This window comes from Leopardus geoffroyi, chromosome C1, assembly GCF_018350155.1.
Source record: "Leopardus geoffroyi isolate Oge1 chromosome C1, O.geoffroyi_Oge1_pat1.0, whole genome shotgun sequence".
In the NCBI taxonomy this organism is placed as follows: Eukaryota; Metazoa; Chordata; class Mammalia; order Carnivora; family Felidae; genus Leopardus; species Leopardus geoffroyi.
Window position 1 is genome coordinate 34,683,652 of NC_059328.1, and position 18,985 is coordinate 34,702,636.

General features: G+C 42.3%; 1 long non-coding RNA gene across 2 annotated transcripts in view; it reads right to left on the minus strand.

Annotated features, from left to right (window-relative positions):
* The window catches only part of LOC123599967, a 42,973-nt gene extending 24,057 nt beyond the window's left edge, over positions 1 to 18,916 (minus strand). For both annotated transcript variants that reach the window (XR_006713390.1, XR_006713389.1), the window contains exon 1: positions 18,593 to 18,916. This is a non-coding gene — a long non-coding RNA (uncharacterized LOC123599967). The remainder of the gene's footprint in view (positions 1 to 18,592) is intronic.
* Positions 18,917 to 18,985: the final 69 nt, after the last annotated feature.

Genomic DNA, 18,985 nt, shown 5'->3' on the forward strand with positions numbered 1-18,985 from the left:
AAAGAAACAAAGCTAGATATATACTACGCTTCTACACTTAGTGGCCAATGTTTGAGCATTCTATCTTACTTAGAAATTATCCAGATAACTAAAAATTATTACTTAATATTTACCTTTGGCTTTAAAGGTAATTAAGGATCTTGGGAATTTTATTTAAGCTGACATATTACAGAACCTAATTACTGTTGATATCAAAGAGTTTGTCAGAATTATCCTTCAATTTAGTTGAACACATCATTTTATGCTTAAAAAAATTTTTTTTAAACAGCTTTGAAAAAAAAACAAAACAGCTTTGTTGGGGTGCCTGGGTGACTCACTCGGTTGAGCGTCCAACTTTGGATCTCAGCTCAGGTCACGATCCCAGGGTCATGGGATCGAGCGCTGCATTGGGCTTTGCGCTGACAGTGTGGAGCCTGCTTGGGATTCTCTCTTTCTTCCTCTCTCTCTCTGCCCCTCCTCGACTCTCTCTCAAAATAAATACATTGTTAAAAAAATTTAAAAAATAAAATAAAAGTCGAATTGTAGATTCCTTATGAAATCTCTGGACAGAGTTTACTTCTCTGGCCTGGTTAGCTGCTCAGTGCCACGTTGCCCTAGGTCTGCTGACCAGGCTACAAGTAGACTTTACTGCTGCTTGATGTAAATGAATCAGGCCAGATACTGTGAGGCCAGAGTTTTGCCATGGTCAAGAATAATCTTTGGAGAATATTTGTGGCCCCAACCGGGGACTTGTAAGAGAAATCATATAAAATTGGTAATAAGGCAAAAGGATGATGACGTGTCCTTTTTTTTTTTTTAAGTTTTTTTTTTTAATTTCTTATTTTGAATTAATTTTCCATTTCCAGAGACTTGCAGTGATAGTGCACAGTGTTCTCATGGATCCGTCACCCAGCATCTCACAAGGTTAATGTCTTATGTAAGCAGGTACAGTTTTTTTGTTTTTTTAGTTTTCTTTTTTTTTTTTTACATTTATATATTTTTGAGGAACAGAGTGAGACAAAGCGTGAGCGGGGGAGGGGCAGAGAGAGAAGGAGACAGAATCTTTTTTTCTTTTTTTTTTTTTTTTTTTTTTTTTTTTTTTTTAAATTTTTTTTTCAACGTTTATTTATTTTGGGGACAGAGAGAGACAGAGCATGAACGGGGGAGGGGCAGAGAGAGAGGGAGACACAGAATCGGAAACAGGCTCCAGGCTCTGAGCCATCAGCCCAGAGCCCGACGCGGGGCTCAAACTCACGGACCGCGAGATCGTGACCTGGCTGAAGTCGGACGCTTAACCGACTGCGCCACCCAGGCGCCCCATGGAGACAGAATCTGAAGCAGGCTCCAGGCTCCGAGCAAGCGGTCAGCACAGAGCCTGATGTGGGGCTCCAACACACAAACTGTGAGATCATGACCTGAGCCGAAGTCGGAGGCTTAACAGACTGAGCCACGCAGGCGCCCCAGTGTCTTATTCTTTAAAGCTATAACGGTTAAAAGCCCAGTTCTTCCTCAAGCTTTTATTTCATATACCGATTATATCATTCTTTTAAAAATACTTATACTGTTTCATATTCACATAATTCCATTTAAATTTGTATTGTTCTAATATTTCTTAACATTCTATTTATAAATCCAGGAAACTTTATTTATCCCTTTAAGGTGGCTTTTACAATTTCATTACATTTCCTTAAGTTTTAGCTGCACATATAAAATAACATAAAAATTATAAAATAAAAATAAAAATAAAATAAATAAAATAGCATAATCTTTTCATGATTAGTCTTTCCAAAGGTTGATTTTTTTTAAGTTTATTTATTTAAGCAATCTCAACACTCAATGCGGGGCTTGAACTCGTGACCCTGAGATCGAGAAAACCGCCAGAAGACTAGCAGAACAGACTCTCCAGAGCCAAGCGTAGACAAGAGGCCCACGGAAGAGGGTAGGAAAGGCAGAGAGGCGGTGCATGCTATAGGGACTGGCGGGAGGGAGCCCGGGCGGTGGAGGGGCAGCCCGCCCAGCAAGGCAGAGCCCCCAAGTCTGGCTTGCAAAAGCGGGGGCACCGGACTGGGTGAGTTCTGACAGCCAGCGGGACTTAACATCTGGAATGTTAAAAGTCAACAGCTTTGCTCCAAGAGCAGGAGGGCGAGAGGACACCGGGAGGGAGAGGTGTTGAGCCCTGGAAGACAGAGCTCAGCTCAGAGGAGAACAAAGGCGTTGGCAAGCACCATCTCCCTCTCCCATCCCCCAGCCAAAATCCCAAAGGGAGTCAGTTCCCATCCGAACTTGCTTGCACTGAGCAAGCACCCGGTGCTGTGCTTCTGTGGATCCATCCCTCCGACCTGTCTGCCTACCTCCTGGTGCCACAGGGCCCCTCCCACAGGGGACCACCCAAGGCAAAGCGAGCTAAGCCTGCTCCTCCCGCCCCTGTACACCTTGCGGATCCACCCCGGCCAATATGCTAGATCCCATAGAAGCAGCACCACAAGCCTGGCAGTGTGCAAGTAGCCCAGACAGGGGCCACGCTACTCCACAGTGAGCCCTGCCCCTGGGAGAGGGGAAGAGAAGGTACATACCAGTCTGACTGTGGGCCCAGCGGTGGCTGCGGGCAGACATCAGGTCTGACTGCGGCCCCGCCCACCAACACAAGTTACTCCAGACAGCACAGGAGAAGTGCCCTGCAGTTCCTCATCACTCCAGGGACTATCCAAAATGACGAAACAGAATAACTCTCTTCAAAAGAAACTCCAGGAAATAGAGACAGCTAACGAATTGATCAAAAACAATTTAAGCAATATAATGGAACAAGAATTTAGAATAACAGTCATAAAGTTAATCGCTGGGCTTGAAAAAAGTATAGAGGACAGCAGAGAATCTATTGCTACAGAGATCAAGGGACTAAGAAATAGTCATGAGGAATTAAAAAATGCTCTAAATGAGGTGCAAAATAAAATGGAGGCAGCCATAGCACAGATTGAAGAGGCAGAGGAGAGAATAGGTGAATTACAAGATAAAATTATGGAAAAAGAGAAGCTGAGAAAAAGAGAGATTAAAAAAAATCCAGGAGTATGAGGGGAGAATTAGAGAACTAAGTGATGCAATCAAACAGAACAATATCCGTATAATAGGAATTCCAGAAGAGGAAGAGAGAGAGAAAGGGACTGAAGGTGTACTTGAATAAATCATAGCTGAGAACTTGCCTGATCTCGGGAAGGAAAAAGGCATGGAAATCCAAGAGACACAAAGAACTCCCTTCAGGCATAACTTGAATCAATCTTCTGCACGACATATCATAGTGAAACTGGCAAAATACAAGGATAAAGAGAAAATTCTGAAAGCAGTTAGGGATAAACAGGCTCTAACTTATAAAGGGAGACCCATAAGACTAGTGGCAGACCTAACTACGGAAACTTGGCAGGTCAGAAAGGAATGGCAGGAAATCTTCAATGTGATGAACAGAAAAAATATGCAGCTGAGAATCCTTTATCCAGCAAGTCTGTCATTCAGAACAGGAGAGATAAAGGTCTTCCCAAACAAACAAAAACTGAAGGAATTCATCACCACTAAACCAGCCCTACAAGAAATCCTAAGGGGGATTCTGTGAGTGAAATGTTGCAAGGACCACAAAGGACCAGAGACATCACTACAAGCATGAAACCTACAGACGTCACAGTGACTTTAAACCCATATCTTTCAATAATAATACTGAATGTAAATGGACTAAATGCTCCAACCAAAAGACATAGGGTATCAGAATGGATAAAAAAACAAGACCCATCTATTTGCTGTCTACAAGAGACTCATTTTAGACCTGAGGACACCTTCAGATTGAAAGTGAGGGGATGGAGAACTATCTATCATGCTACTGGAAGTCAAAAGAAAGCTGGAGTAGCAATACTTATACCTGACAAACTAGACTTTAAATTAAAGGCTGTAACAAGAGATGAAGAAGGGCATTATATAATAATTACAGGGTCTATCCATCAGGAAGAGCTAACAATTATAAATGTCTGTGCGCCAAATATGGGAGCCCCCAAATATATAAAACAATTACAAACATAAGCAACCTTATTGATAAGAATGTGGTAATTGCAGGGGACTTTAATACTCCACTTACAACAATGGATAGATCATCTATGCACAGGATCAATAAAGAAACAAGGGCCCTGAATGATACATTGGATCAGATGGACTTGACAGATATATTTAGAACTCTGCATCCTAAAGCAATAGAATATACTTTCTTCTCGAGTGCACGTGGAACATTCTCCAAGATAGATCACATATTGGGTCACAAAACAACCCTTCATAAGTATAAAAGAATTGAGATCATACCATGCATACTTTCAGACCACAATGCTATGAAACTTGAAATCAACCACAGGAAAAAGTCTGGAAAACCTCTCAAAGCATGGATGTTAAAGAACACCCTACTAAAGAATGAATGGGTCAACCAGGAAATTAGAGAAGAAATTAAAAAATATATGGAAACAAATGAAAATGAAAATGCAACAATCCAAACGTGTTGGGGTGCAGCGAAGGCAGTCCTGAGAGGAAAATACATTGCAATCCAGGCTTATCTCGAGAAACAAGAAAAATCCCCAATACAAAATCTAACAGCACACCTGAAGGAAATAGAAGCAGAACAGCAAAGACACTCCAAACCCAGCAGAAGAAGAGAAATAATAAATATCAGAGCAGAAATAAACAATATAGAATCTAAAAAAACTGTAGAGCAGATCAATGAAACCAAGAGTTGGTTTTATGAAAAAATAAACAAAATTGATAAACCTCTAGCCAGGCTTCTCAAAAAGAAAAGGGAGATGACCCAAATAGATAAAATCATGAATGAAAATGTAATTATTACAACCAATCCCTCAGAGATACAAGCAATTATCAGGGAATACTATGAAAAATTATATGCCACCAAATTGGACAACCTGGAAGAAATGGACAAATTCCTAAGCACCCACACGCTTCCAAAACTCAAACAGGAAGAAATAGAAAACTTGAACAGACCCATAACCAGCAAAGAAATTGAATCAGTTATCAAAAATCTCCCAACAAATAAGATTCCAGGACCAGATGGCTTCCCTGCGGGATTCTACCAGACATTTAAAGCAGAGATAATACCTATCCTTCTCAAGCTGTTCCAAAAAATAGAAAGGGAAGGAAAACTTCCAGACTCATTCTATGAAGCCAGCATTACTTTGATTCCTAAACCAGACAGAGACCCAGCAAAAAAAAAAAAAAAGAGAACTACAGGCCAATATCCCTGATGAATATGGATGCAAAAATTCTCAATAAGATACTAGAAAATTGAATTCAACAGCATATAAAAAGAATTATTCACCATGATCAAGTGGGATTCATTCCTGGGCTGCAGGGCTGGTTCGACATGACCCCGAGACCAAGAGTCACATGCTCCACCAACTGAGCCAGCCAGGTGCCCCAGGGTTGATCAATTTTATTAATAATTTCAAAATAATTTCAAATAATTAAAAATTCAAAATAATTGAATTCTCAATAATTTCAAAATGTTTTGAAATTTGATCAATTGGGGCTTGTTGCTTTTTTTAATTTTATGCTTGTTTTGCCTCATTATTTCTGCCTTTATCATTATTTCTTTTCTTAGGCTTTTGATTGGTTTTTCCCCCTCAGCTTTATTGAGATATAATTGACACATCACATTGTGTAAGATGAAGGTATACAACATGATGATTTGATACCCATGTATATTGCAAAATGATTGTCACTGTTGCATTAACATCTCCATCACCTCACATAATTACTTCTTGTATGTGTGTCTGCTTTATTAAGATTTACTTTCTTAGCAACTTAAAAAAAAATTTTTTTTAATGTTTATTTATTTTTTGACAGAGAGAGATGGAGAGCAAGCATGGAAAGGGCAGAGAGAGAGAGGGAGACAGAGAATCCTGAGCTGTCAGCACAGAGCCTGACACGAGGCTCAAACTCACGAACTGTGAGACCATGACCTGAACTGAAGTCAGATTCTTAACTGACTGAGCCACCCAGGCGCCCCTCTTAGCAACTTTTAAATATATAATTAGGTATTATTAACTATAGTAACCATGCTATACATTAGATCTCCAGAACTCACTCATCTTACAACTGAAACTTTGTGCCCTTTGACTGACTTCTCCCCATTTCTCCCCATCCCCCCACCTGCCCAAGGCCCTGGCAGCAGCCACTCTACTCTGTTTCTAGGACTTCAGCTTTTGTAGATTCCACATATAAATAAGATCATATGGTACTTGTCTTTCTCTGTCTGACTCACTTCACTTAGCGTAATGCTCTCAAGGTCCATCCATGTTGCAAATGGCAAGATTTCCTTCTTTATGGCTGAATAATATACATGATATTACACAATGATAATAAGTTACATGTAACAATATACATAATAATATACATACACCATGTGATGTATGTGTCATGTGTATTGTTGGATGGCATGTTTTGCATGTGTCTATTGGTTTGATTTGGTCTAACCTGTAGTTTAAGTCCAATGTTTACTTGTTGGTTTTCTGTCTGGAGGATCTATTGTTGAAAGTGGGGTGTTGAATTCTCCTTTGACTGTATGGTTACCTATTTCTCTCTTCAGATCCATTGGTATTTGCTTAGTATTTTAAGGTGCTCCCATGTTGGATGGATGCATGTATTTTTATAATTGCTATATCTTGTTTATGAATTGACCCCATTGCTATTATATAATGATCTTCTTCATCTCTCGTTACAGGTTTTTTTTTTGTTGTTGTTTGGTTTGGTTTTTGCTTTTGTTTTTAGTTAATTTTTTTTTAGTAATCTCTACAGCATGGGGCTGGAACTCATGACCCCAAGATCAAGAGTTGCATGTTCTTTCAACTGAGCCAGCCAGGCGCCCCTCTTGTTATAGCTTTTGACTTGAAGTCGACTTTGTGTGATATTGTATAGCTACCCCACTCTCTCTTTTGGTTTCTATTTGCATGGAACATCTTTATCCATCCCTTTGTTTTGAGCTTATGTACGTCTTTAAAGCTGAAGTGAGTCTCTTGAAGGCAGCATATGGTTGGGTCTTATTTTCTATGCATTCAGTCACTCTCTGTCTTTTGTTTGGAGAAATCAATCCATTTGCATTTAAAGTATTATCGATAGATAAGAACTTAATAATGCCATCTTACTGTTTTCCAGCCGTTTTATTCCTTTCTTCCTCTCTTGCTATCTTCCTTTGTGAATTGTGAATTATCTTTTTCTGTAGTCCTATGCTTTGATTTCCTTCTCTTTTGTGTATCTACTGTAGGTTTTTGCTTTTTGGTTACCCTGAGGCTTACACAAAACATCTCACAGATGTATCGACCTGTTTTGGACTGATAACAATTGAAATTTGATTGCATACATGGGGCGCCTGGGTGGCGCAGTCGGTTAAGCGTCCGACTTCAGCCAGGTCACGATCTCGCGTTCCGGGGGTTCGAGCCCCGCGTCAGGCTCTGGGCTGATGGCTCAGAGCCTGGAGCCTGTTTCCGATTCTGTGTCTCCCTCTCTCTCTGCCCCTCCCCTGTTCATGCTCTGTCTCTCTCTGTCCCAAAAATAAATAAACGGAAAAAAAAAAATTAAAAAAAAAAAAAAGAAATTTGATTGCATACAAAGACTCTACTCCTTACTCCCTCGCTATGCTTTCTGTTTTGATGTCTCAACTTATCTCTTTTTATATTGTGTGTTAACAAATTATTATGGTTATAGTTATTTCTAATATTTTAACCTTTATACTAGTTTTAAGTGGTTAATACATGACCATATTGCAGTATGAGTATTCTGAATTTGACTATACACTTAACTTTACCAGTGAGTTTTATACTTTCAGAAGTTTTTTTTAGATGTTAGTCTCTAATTTTGTTTACTTGTTTGTTTACTTTAAAATTTTTATTTTGAGCATGAGCCGGAGAGAGGGGCAGAGGGAGAGAGAGAGAGAATCTTAAGCAGGCTCCACGCTCAGTGCAAAGCCCGCTCAGTGGGAAGCTGGTCGTGGGACTCTATCTCACAACCCTGGGATCATGACCTCGGCCAAAATCAAGGTGAACCGACTGAGCCACCCAGGTATCTGCTTTCAGAGGTTTCCATGTTACTGACTAACATCTTTTCATTTCAGCTTGAAGAACTTCCTTCAGCATTTTACATAAGGCAGGCTTACAGTTTTAATTCCCTGGGCGGCATTAACTAGTTTCATCTCTGTCTCAGTATGCAGGCTGCTATCTTAAAGCACCGCAGACTGGGGGGCTCATAAAGAACTGAAATGTATTTCTCACAGTGCCAAAGGCTGGCAGTCTGAGGTCAGGTGCCAGCACGGTCAGGTTCCGCTGAGAGCCCTCTTCTGTGTTGCAGACTGCTAGCTTCTCATTGCAGCCTCTTGTGGCAGAAACATAGTGAGGGAGCTCTTTGGAATGCCTTTTTATAAGGGTGCTAAGGCCATTCATGAGGGTTCTAGTCCCATAATCTAATTACCTCCCCAAAGCTCCACCTCCTAATACCATCACCTTTCAACTTAGGAATTTGACAGGGGGCGGGGGTGACAAACATTCAGTCCATAATAGTCTCTTATTTAGCAAACTTACTTAAGTTTCCTCTTCTTATGAAATTATCTCTGTTCCTTAAACGCTCTTTGAATCAGCTTTCCCAACCTCCTGATTAATGAGCTAACTTTTAAAAAATTCTACTTTGAAAAAATAAAAAATAAAACATTCTACTTTGACAGAATTAGCATGAATCTGGGGTGGAGGGTTGAGATGACATTACTGAGAAATTAAGATATGCTCTATAGTTATATAATTTGACAATTCAGAAAGCCCTTTATTCCTTTCTCAAAAAAAAAAAAAAAAAAAAAAACAAACAAAACCCAAAATGAAACTAAAACAAAACAGGACACCTCGGTGGCTCAGGCAGGTAAGCGTGTTTGACTCTTTTTTTTTTTTTTAAGCATCTGACTCTTGATCTCAGCTCAGGTCTTGATCTTGGGGTCATAAGTTCAAGCCCTGCAATGGTCTCTGTGCTGGGCAGCAAGCCTACTTTAAATGAATGAATGAATGAGTGAATGAATAAATAAATAACACATTGAAACATACAGAGAATAATATAATAATGAACACCAATGCACTTGGCTCCCAGGTTTGTCAGATCTTAGCATTTACAATATTTGCCCCAGGGGCACCTGGGTGGCTCAGTGGGTTGAGCAGCTGACTTCAGCTCAGGTCATGATCTCCTGGTTCATGGGTTCCAGCCCGCATCAGGCTCTTTGCTGACAGCTCAGAGCCTGGAGCCTGCTTTGGATTCTGTGTCTCCCTCTCTCTCTGCCCCTTGCCTGCTTGCACACTCTAAGATAAACATTAAAAAAAAGTGTTTACAATATTTGCCCCAAAGGCAATATTTAAAGAGGAAGAAACAGACTACCTCTCTTGGGTCTGTTTCCTTACTCTCTCCTCCCTCCTGCTCCTAGAAACTACTATCTTAAATAAGATACTTTTCATTCACATGAATGTTTTTATATTTTTATTACATATGTATATATCTATAAGCCATATCTAGTATTGTTTTGTATGTTTGGAAACTATTTATAAATATTACCCTATTGCATGAATTCCTTTTTATCTTTGAGCCTTTACTTTTATTTTAAAGACTTGCTTTTTTTTCTTTCAGCTTACATTTTTACAAGCTATTTGGGAGTAATTTTAAAATTCTTTTTTTTTAATCTTTATTTATTTTTGAGAAAGAGACAGAGTGCGAGTGGGGGAGGAACAGAGAGAGAGGGAGATACAGAATCTGAAGCAGGCTCCAGGCTCCAAGCTGTCAGCCCGGAGACTGACGCGGGGCTCAAACTCACAAACCGCCAGATCATGACCTGAGCTGAAGTCGGCTGCTTAACCAACTGAGCCACCCAGGCACTCCAGGAGTAATTTTAAATTTCAGAGAAGTTGCAAAGGTAGTACAGAGAGTAACTGTATACCCTTTGCTCAGCTTCCTGCAATGTTAGTATCATACATGACTGTGGTACATTTGTCAAAGCCAAGAAACAAATACTGGTAAAATCCTCCTAACTAAACTAAAGACTCTATTCAGATTTCACTAGTTTTTCCACTAACGTCCTATTCCTGTTGTAGGATCCAACCCTAGATACCACATTACATTTAGCAGATTGCATTTTTGAGATTTATGATGATGCATGGCATTCTTACTCATTCTGATTGAAGTTAGAATTCTACTATAACTATAACATAATGTTTTTATTCTCTAATTAGTAGATATTTAGGTTATTTCCAAGTTTCTTTTACTATTATAAATTGGTGCAATCCTGGGATGCCTGGGGGGCTCAAGCTGTTGAGATTCTGACTTCGGCTCAGGTCATGATTTCACAGTTGGTGAGTTTGAGAGCCCTGCGTTGGGCTCTGTGCTGACAGCTCAGAGCCTGGAGCCTGCTTCAGATTCTGTGTCTCCTTCTGTCTCTACCCCTCCTCCAATCACACTTTCTCTCTCTCTCTCTCTCTCTCCCAAAAATAAATAAAAATTAAAAAAAATTAAATTGGCGCAATCCTTGTACTGTTGTCCTTATCTTCTTTATGCTGTCAGGAAACAGACAGAAAGCATCTCTCTGCAACTTATGATGAAGTGCAAGCCTGTACCTTCAAAATCTGGCTCTGACTTTCTTCTCTAGCCACCTCAGCACCCCCAGCCAACCCTCCAAGTTCATGACTGAATTTTCCAGCTCTCCTCTGTTTTCTAAGTTGCCTTGTGCTTTCCTGTTTCCCACTCTTGCCTTTTCTGGTCTTTTTCCTCACCCCACTACCAGCCCCAGCAGTGTCTGTTAGAATGCTGTACAGACTAAAAGCCAAAAGGGGTTAGTAAGTATGTTGTAAGGAACAATTATGTTACTTAAAATGGGGTTTTTGATCATTGGCATGGACTGAAACCACACGGAAGCGTAAGAAAGTGAAGGTAGAGAAGAGGGAGGCAGATGTGCTCTGCTGGGGGCATATGAGGGCAGCACCAAGGGAGCGCACTCAACCAAGCAGTTGGGAAACCCAGAGAGCAAGGACAATTGCCTTTATGGGGGTCAGGGTGGAGTACACAAGCAGAAGGCAGAAAGGGATTCCTTGGTGTGTGTGAATGTCACTAGGGCAGGGCAGGGCGAGAAGGGGAGCGTGTGGCAGGGACCGCCCTTCTCACACTGGTGCACCTGGTATCCTGAACCGGGGGCTCACAGCCTGTTTGTGGGGCTGTGGAAGCAGCAGGAAAATACGAAGTTAAAATTTATAATACAGTAAGGAGAGCTTGGGCTTAGAATGAAATGGACTTAGGTCTTAACAACCTCTTCACTTGACTTAAGAATTACCAGTCATGTCCTTGTGCCAGACGCTGTGCTAGGGACCCAGAGCTTTGTCTGTGGCCACTTTTCTTCCCATTCTGTATTCTAATGGTTTCAACTTGGAAAACTACACCTCCAGCTTTGACTCTGTGTCCTGAGCTTCTAACCCATATATAGCTAACTGCGTTCTAGACATCCTTATTTGGCTATCTCATAGGTAACCTCAAAGTCAACCTGGTCAAAAACTAATTCATTATCTGTAAAATGTCCTGAATCTGCACGTCTTTCACTGTACCCTATATGTTAGGGAATGGCCTCAGGAAGGAAACACCTGGGGGTTTCCCTTGACCCCCTGATCTTCCCCAGTATCAATCCAATGCAGCACTAAATCTCTTTTATTCCATTACCTTAGAATAGACACATTTGTCAGCTCCATTCATTTATTATTCACTTTTACATTTATTCAATGCCTTTTTATGACAGAACTCAGGGAAATAAAAATAAACCATTGCTTCTCAAATTATCTTGGTGAGGGAACTTTTTTCCACCCCTAATCATTCAACGATGGATTCTTTCCTAAAACACAATGAAAGCCAATTACTAGGAAGATAATGTGAAAAAAAAGGGCATACAAAATACAAGCCCCAGTTTTTCATTATTAGATTCAGTACGCAAGAATAACTTGCCAAACAGCTATGAAAGTTTTAAACGTTCGTCTCAGTTTCTGTACCGATCCCATTGAAGACTGGTTCAGTTTGCAAACTGGGGTCATCCATGGACTGCGCTTTGAGAAGGCACAGAGGAGAGAGGCAAACACATTACAGGGTGTGTATATGTGGGCTTCAGAGTGGGAGGAAGGAAGGCAGGAAAGGAAGATGCTTGAGCAATAAATACCAACCACGTTGTCAGCAGCAAAAGCAATTAGTTATCTATGCCAGGACGTGGGTGATCCAGGACAGTGAGAGTATAGAGGAGGCACCTAACCCAGTGTATCGGGATAGGCTACCTTACAGGGGGTACAAGACGAGTAGTAGTGAGTCAGGTTGGGGACACTAGCGATGAGTGGGCAGGGTGCTCCCAGCAGAGAAACAAACTCTGGAGGCATTAAGTAGCATATGGCTTGGGAATTCCCTTTCCTATGGTTTGAGGGACTGCTTTTCCCTGGGAGTCAGCATCCATTTCCACATGTGTAAGATGGCAGAACAGAAGTCATGTAAGTACCTACAACAGATCCTGGCATTTAGCACCGTGCTGTGTTTTGTGTAATGGGTACTCACAGGAGTCAGAGCTGCCCCAGGTGGCAGCTGGGTTGGGGCACAGTGGGTTGGGGCGCAGCTCATCGACTCAGGACTGGGGTCTAGAATGACCCAGCTTCTAAGAGATGATAAGGAAATCAAGGGGGCATGCCTCTGGGATAGTCAGCCAAGGATGGGGTATAGTTTGATGTTGTGGCAGGAGGCAGGACCCCCAGTGTAAGTGCCTCTTTCCCATAAGCCCCTGGTGTTCTAGATCCACAACAAAAAGAGGCTCTAAGTTAAAAAGTTAAAGGGTAGGGCTGGCTCTGGCCTGACCTGCCTTGCCTTTGGAAGGTTGATAGGATAATAAAATAATGGAACATTGGTAAGTCACAAATCTAATCCTCTCAGGTGCTGGTTTGTTTCTCTCTCCCTCCCTCCCTTCTTCCTTCCTTCCTTTCTTTTTTAAAGATTGTATTTTAAATAATCTCTACATCCAAAACGTGGGACTCAAATTTATAACCCCGAGATCAAGAGTCCCATACTCTGGCATGCCTGAGTGGCTCAGTCGGTTAAGCGTCCGACTTTGGCTCAGGTCATGATCTCGAGGTTTGTGAGTTTGAGCCCTGCCTCAGGCTCTGTGCTGAGGGCTCGGAACCTGGAGCCTGCTTTGGAATCTGTGTCTCCTTCTCTCTCTGCCTGCCTTCCCCCCCACTTGTGCTCTGTCTCTGTCAAAAATAAATAAATGTAAAAAAAAAATTAAAAAAGAGTCCCATGCTCTACCAACAGAGTCAGCCAGGCACCCCTCAGTTGCTCGTGTAGCAGGATTCTCGCACAGAGAGTCATGACACTGAGGCTTTTCTTTCTAGGAAGTGTTATGCCCAGAATTTGTGATCCCCAAAGACCACCAGGGAGCCGAGTCTGATGTAAAAGCAAAGAGCTTTTATTCGAGCTAGCTCGAGCTCAATCCTCTACCTGCACCGACGCAGCGGTGAGATACCGGAGAGAGAGAGAGCGCGGGTTTCAAAAAGCAAAGGTTTTGGGGGCGCCTGGGTGGCTCAGTCGGTTGAGCGTCCGACTTCAGCTCAGGTCACGATCTTGCAGTCCGTGAGTTCGAGCCTCACGTCGTGAGTTCGAGCCCCGCGTCGGGCTCTGGGCTGATGGCCCAGAGCCTGGAGCCTGCTTCTGATTCTGTGTCTCCCTCTCTCTCTGCCCCTCCCCCGTTCATGCTCTGTCTCTCTCTGTCTCAAAAATAAATAAATGTTAAAAAAAAATTTTTTTTAAAAAAAGCACAAAGGTTTTATAGGGATCATGGCCTTAGCTGATTGGCTGGGGAAGGGTCGTGGCCTCAGCCGATTGGCTGGGGAAGGATAGAACAATGGCTGCCAAGGTGTAGTCCCAGATCAGCAATTATCAGCGTCACCTGGAACTTGTTAAAAATGCAAATGTTGGGCCTGGTGGTCACAGGCCTACTAAATCAGAAACGCTGGGGGTGGGGCTCAGCAATCTGTGTTTGAACAAGTCTTCCAGGAGATTCTGATGCACCTGAAGTTTAAGAACCACTGTATCTGAGGATCTCTAACATGTTTGGCCTCAGTGTATACAGAACGTTTCTCACTGGTCACCTATTAACCATTGGCTGTCAGCCTTGATGTGCTATATAAATACCTAGCACCAAACACCATCCCCAGAGACTCTGATTAATTGGTTTGGGGAGGGGTAAAATGCTCCCAGGTCATTCTAAGCCTGGACAGGGTTGAGGGCTCCTGCCTCTGGCCCCTACCTGAGAGAAGCCCTCCCTCTTCTACTCACACTTTCCACGCCTCTCATACTCCCCTTCCTCCCACCTTAGACTTCGGAAGAAAGCATCAATCAGTAGCCTGCTTTCTTAGAAAACATAAGTTACTCAAGGGGAGGAGGCGTGGTCTGAGGTTTGAGGGGGAACCTCTTTCTGCGGCCATGTCAGGAACATAGTCACTAGTCAGCCGGCCTAGGTCTGCTCTTTCAGAAGCAACTTTATTCTGGCTGGCACCACTCAGTTGGGTTCATACCCAAAGAACTGAGCCCTCGAAAGTCAAGGGGCACAGTTTTTTTTTATATATTTTCTACTTCTTTGTCTCCCATGCATGGTAATACACACAAACATGCAGTCTGATCAAGCGGTCTCATGTTACAAGGTCATGAGTGATGTTGTCATGTGCGTGCATAACCAGGTTACCTTGAGGTTTGTTTTGTTTTGTTTCTTTCCTTAGGGAGGGGGCCCTACCACACTAGTTTCTAATAAACAAAGTAAGAATCAGGGAAATTAAATCACACATTCCAAAATCTCAGAACCAGAGCCATCTCTAGGATGTAAGCCTAGGCCCTGACTCCAGATTTCACCTCTGAACCAGAGGATGCATTTAGAAAATTTTCCCGATTTTTTTTTTTTTTTAAGTAGGTTCCATGCCCAGCATGGAGGCCACCTCGGTGCTTGAACTCATGACCCTGAGATCAAGACCTGAGCTGAGATCAAGAGTCAGATGTTTGACTGACTGAGCCACCCAGGTGCCCCATTTCCTGACTTTTTTTTTTTTTGCCTGAAAATATCTTGTTTTTACTCAAAGCACAAAAACTGAGACATAACATATGCATTTGTACATGAAGAAAAAAATACCAGAAAGTTTACAAAACATTGGTCACTGCCATGAATATATATGTACACCCAACACATATATGAACACACATACAATGGAATATTATTCAGCCATAAAAAGAAGGAAATCCTGCCATTTGTGACAACATGGATGGACCTTGAGAGCATTATGTAAATGAAATAAGTCAGGCGGAAAAAGACAAATATGATCAGATATCACTCACATGTGGATTCTAAATAAAATAAAGCAAAGCAAAGCACTGATTCATAGAACGGATTGGTGGTTGTCAGAAGTCGGGGAGGGGGGGGAAGTGAATGAGGAAGGAGGGTGGGCAAAAATGGGTCAAGGTGGTCAACAGGTACACACTTCTAGTTGTAAGATAAAGAAGTCCTAGGGATGTCAGATACAACATGGTGATTATAGTCAATAACACTGCATTGTATGTATATATTTTTTACTTATTTTTTTAATGTTTATTTATATTTGAGAGAGAGATACAGAGTGCAAGCGAGGAGGGGCAGAGAGAGGGAGGGAAACAGAATCTGAAACAGGCTCCAGACTCTGAGCTGTCAAGCCAGAGCCCAACATGGGGCTCGAACTCAGAAGCGGCAAGATCATGATCTGAGCCGAAGTTGGATGCTTAACCAACTGAGCCACCCAGGCGCCTCTACTGTATTGTATATTTGAAAGTTGCTGAGAGAGAGTACATTTTGTAGTTCTCATCACAAGATAAAAAATTGTAATGGTGGTGATGGGTGTTAATTATCATGGTAATCACTTTGTGGTATATACAAACATCAAAACATTATGTTGTATACCTGAAACTAATATAATCTGTCAATTATATCTCGATAAAAAAAGAAAAAAACCCCACAAAAATCATGTAAGCTTACATTAGCATACTTTTTGTTACAGTACTTTTAATAAAATTGCATTCAATGTGGAAGTTAATTAAGAGAATGTTCAGTTCTATGTGTTTGGAATTCTAGGCATGGGTCATGTCTCCAACCCCTGTGGTTATTAGATATGCCTGTTTCATGATAGCTTCAAAAGATTTATAGTCAATGCTTATAAAGGCGAGGAAACAACTTGATTTACTTCAATTTTGTCCTTCAATGTAACCAGTTGGAATTTTGTGTTAAAAGTGAGAACAGTGAAACAGAATGCAAATGGGAACCAAAATATTTTTGCTTGGTTAAGTACAAATTTTAATTCATACATGAAATATTTTACTGAATGGGAATCATATTTTTTAATGGAAAGTTATTCTTTTTTAAAAATATTTTTTAACATTTATTTTTGAGAGAGAGAGACAGAACATGAGCCAGGGAGGGGCAGAGAGAGAGGGAGACACAGAATCTGAAGCAGGCTCCAGGCTCTGAACTGTCAGCACAGAGCCTGACACGGGGCTTGAACCCATGAACCATGAAATCATGACCTGGGCTGAAGTTGGACACTTAACCTACTGAGCCCCTGGAAATATATTCTTTAAAAATTGTTAGCTGTTTTAAAATGAAAGGCGAATCAGGAAAATAAATGTTATATCACGGGTACAATTTAGCTGTTTTGGTTCAAGAGTCCCAGGCTCCACGACTCAGACAGCCAGGCGCCGTTATAGCCAAACTTCTTTGAAAAAGTTGTTTACAATGTTTCAGTGTCCCACAACATCAATTCCTATTCTTTTTTCATGCGCTCCCATCAGGCTTCTCTCTCCTCTGTAGCTGGTTTTGTCAGTCACTGATGACCTCTAACTTGTCAGATACAATAGGTAGTTAGCTGGCTCTTAGCAACATTCAATTCACCTGAATAGTCCCTCTTTTTTTAAATGCTTATTTGATTTAGAGAGTGGGGGATGGGCGGGAGAGGGAGAGAGAGATTCCCAAGCAGGCTCTACCCTGTCAGCTCAGAGCCTGACTCAGGGTTCAATCTCACGAACCATAAGGGCGTGACCTGGCCTGAGGCAAAATCAAGAGTCAGTGGCTTAACCCACTGAGCCACCCAGGTGCCCTGAAATGTCCCTCTTTTGAATGCATACTTCTCTTGGCTTCTTGAAATATAATCTCCTGACTTTCTCCCTACTTCTGTTACTTCTCAGTCTCCTTGCATGAGCTTTCTGTTCTGCTGGATCCTACAGGAGGTCCTCAGGTTTTGTCCCCAGTCCTTCTCTCTAACCAGCTCCCTAACTGGTATCACTCATTCTAATGGCCTCATAACCACCACCTCTGTGCTGATAGCACCCACATTTACATTTACAGCCCTAACCTCTCCATGAGCATTTTTAATAGACACTTCAAAACCAATGTCTAAAATGGAATTCTTGTTTTGGCTGTCTCCAAATCTGCTCCTCTTCTCCTTTTTCCATATTACCAAATGGTACAGTCATCACTTGGTTGCTCAAGCCAATAATCTAGGGGTTATCTTTGATTTCTCTTTTCCTCCCAGCCCTTCACCATTCCAAACCATTACCAAGTCCTGTCCCTTTTAATTGTAGAATATTCTCTAATCACCATCACCCCCCCCCCCCCCAACAAACACTAACAGCTTTTTCTTGGAGAGCTCCTTTAGCTTTCTAACTGGTGTCCCTGCTTTGATCTCATTTCCTATAATCCATAAGCCTCAAAGGAAACAGAGGATTATTTGTAAAACTTAGATCCTGTCAATTTCCTGTTTAAATTCCTTCAGTAGCTTCCCATCACACTTTTTTTTTAAAAAAAAAATTTTTTTTTTCAACGTTTATTTATTTTTGGGACAGAGAGAGACAGAGCATGAACGGGGGAGGGGCAGAGAGAGAGGGAGACACAGAATCGGAAACAGGCTCCAGGCTCTGAGCCATCAGCCCAGAGCCTGACGCGGGGCTCGAACTCCCGGACCGCGAGATCGTGACCTGGCTGAAGTCGGCTGCTTAACCGACTGCGCCACCCAGGCGCCCCCCATCACACTTTGAATGAAGTTCAAACTGCTGTCCATGGTCTCTAAGACCATCCCCATCATGTCATCCCACTCTCTCCTTTGCTCACGTGGTGGAGATTGCCTGGCCCCTTTGCGTTTCCTCTAGCATGCCAAGCTCTTTCTTGCCTCAGATCCTTCCAATTTTCCTATGGGGAGGTTCCTTTCAGGCACTTAGTTCTCAGCTCACATTTTCCTATTTTTTCTCTGTGGCACTCAAGACCAAAGAAAATTCTATTAACTATTGGCTTTACTATATTCGTTTGTCTGCCCTTTTTGGATGAAAATTCCTTCAGAGCAAAGACCCTTGGTTCTGTCTTGTTTGCCATTGCATCCCCAGTCCCCCCAAACAGTGCCCACACACAGGAGGTACTCCGTAAGTCTGCTGGAATAAAGACACCGTGCCACGGAGCTCCCGGTATTCGGTTTGTACACACAAGAGACAGGGATACCTGGTCTACAGCAGAGAAGGTCCAGGCCTCCAGGAGCTTGTATCAAGAACCCTGACCTGGTGGGGAGTGGGGTGGAGGCTCTCCTGTCTCCTACACCCCTATCTGCCTCTGCCTCCAGCATCCTTCCTTGGTTTTTCCACTCTTGAGACTCCACAGGCCTGGAGTCTGAAACCTCGGTGTCCTTATCCCTACTTGGGCTAAACAGAGATGTTCAGACCGAAGGGTGGATGGGGGAAGTAGGGTGAGGCAGACATAAGATACAAGATATAGTGAAGGTCTGAGGTCCCCGGGCAGGACCCAGGTGCCTGCTGGGGCGGGGTGGGGCAGCGGCTGAAGGGTGGGTGGGTGGGTGAGCCCCTTGGCTCCGCCCCCCCGGCACCGTGGTAGGTAGAA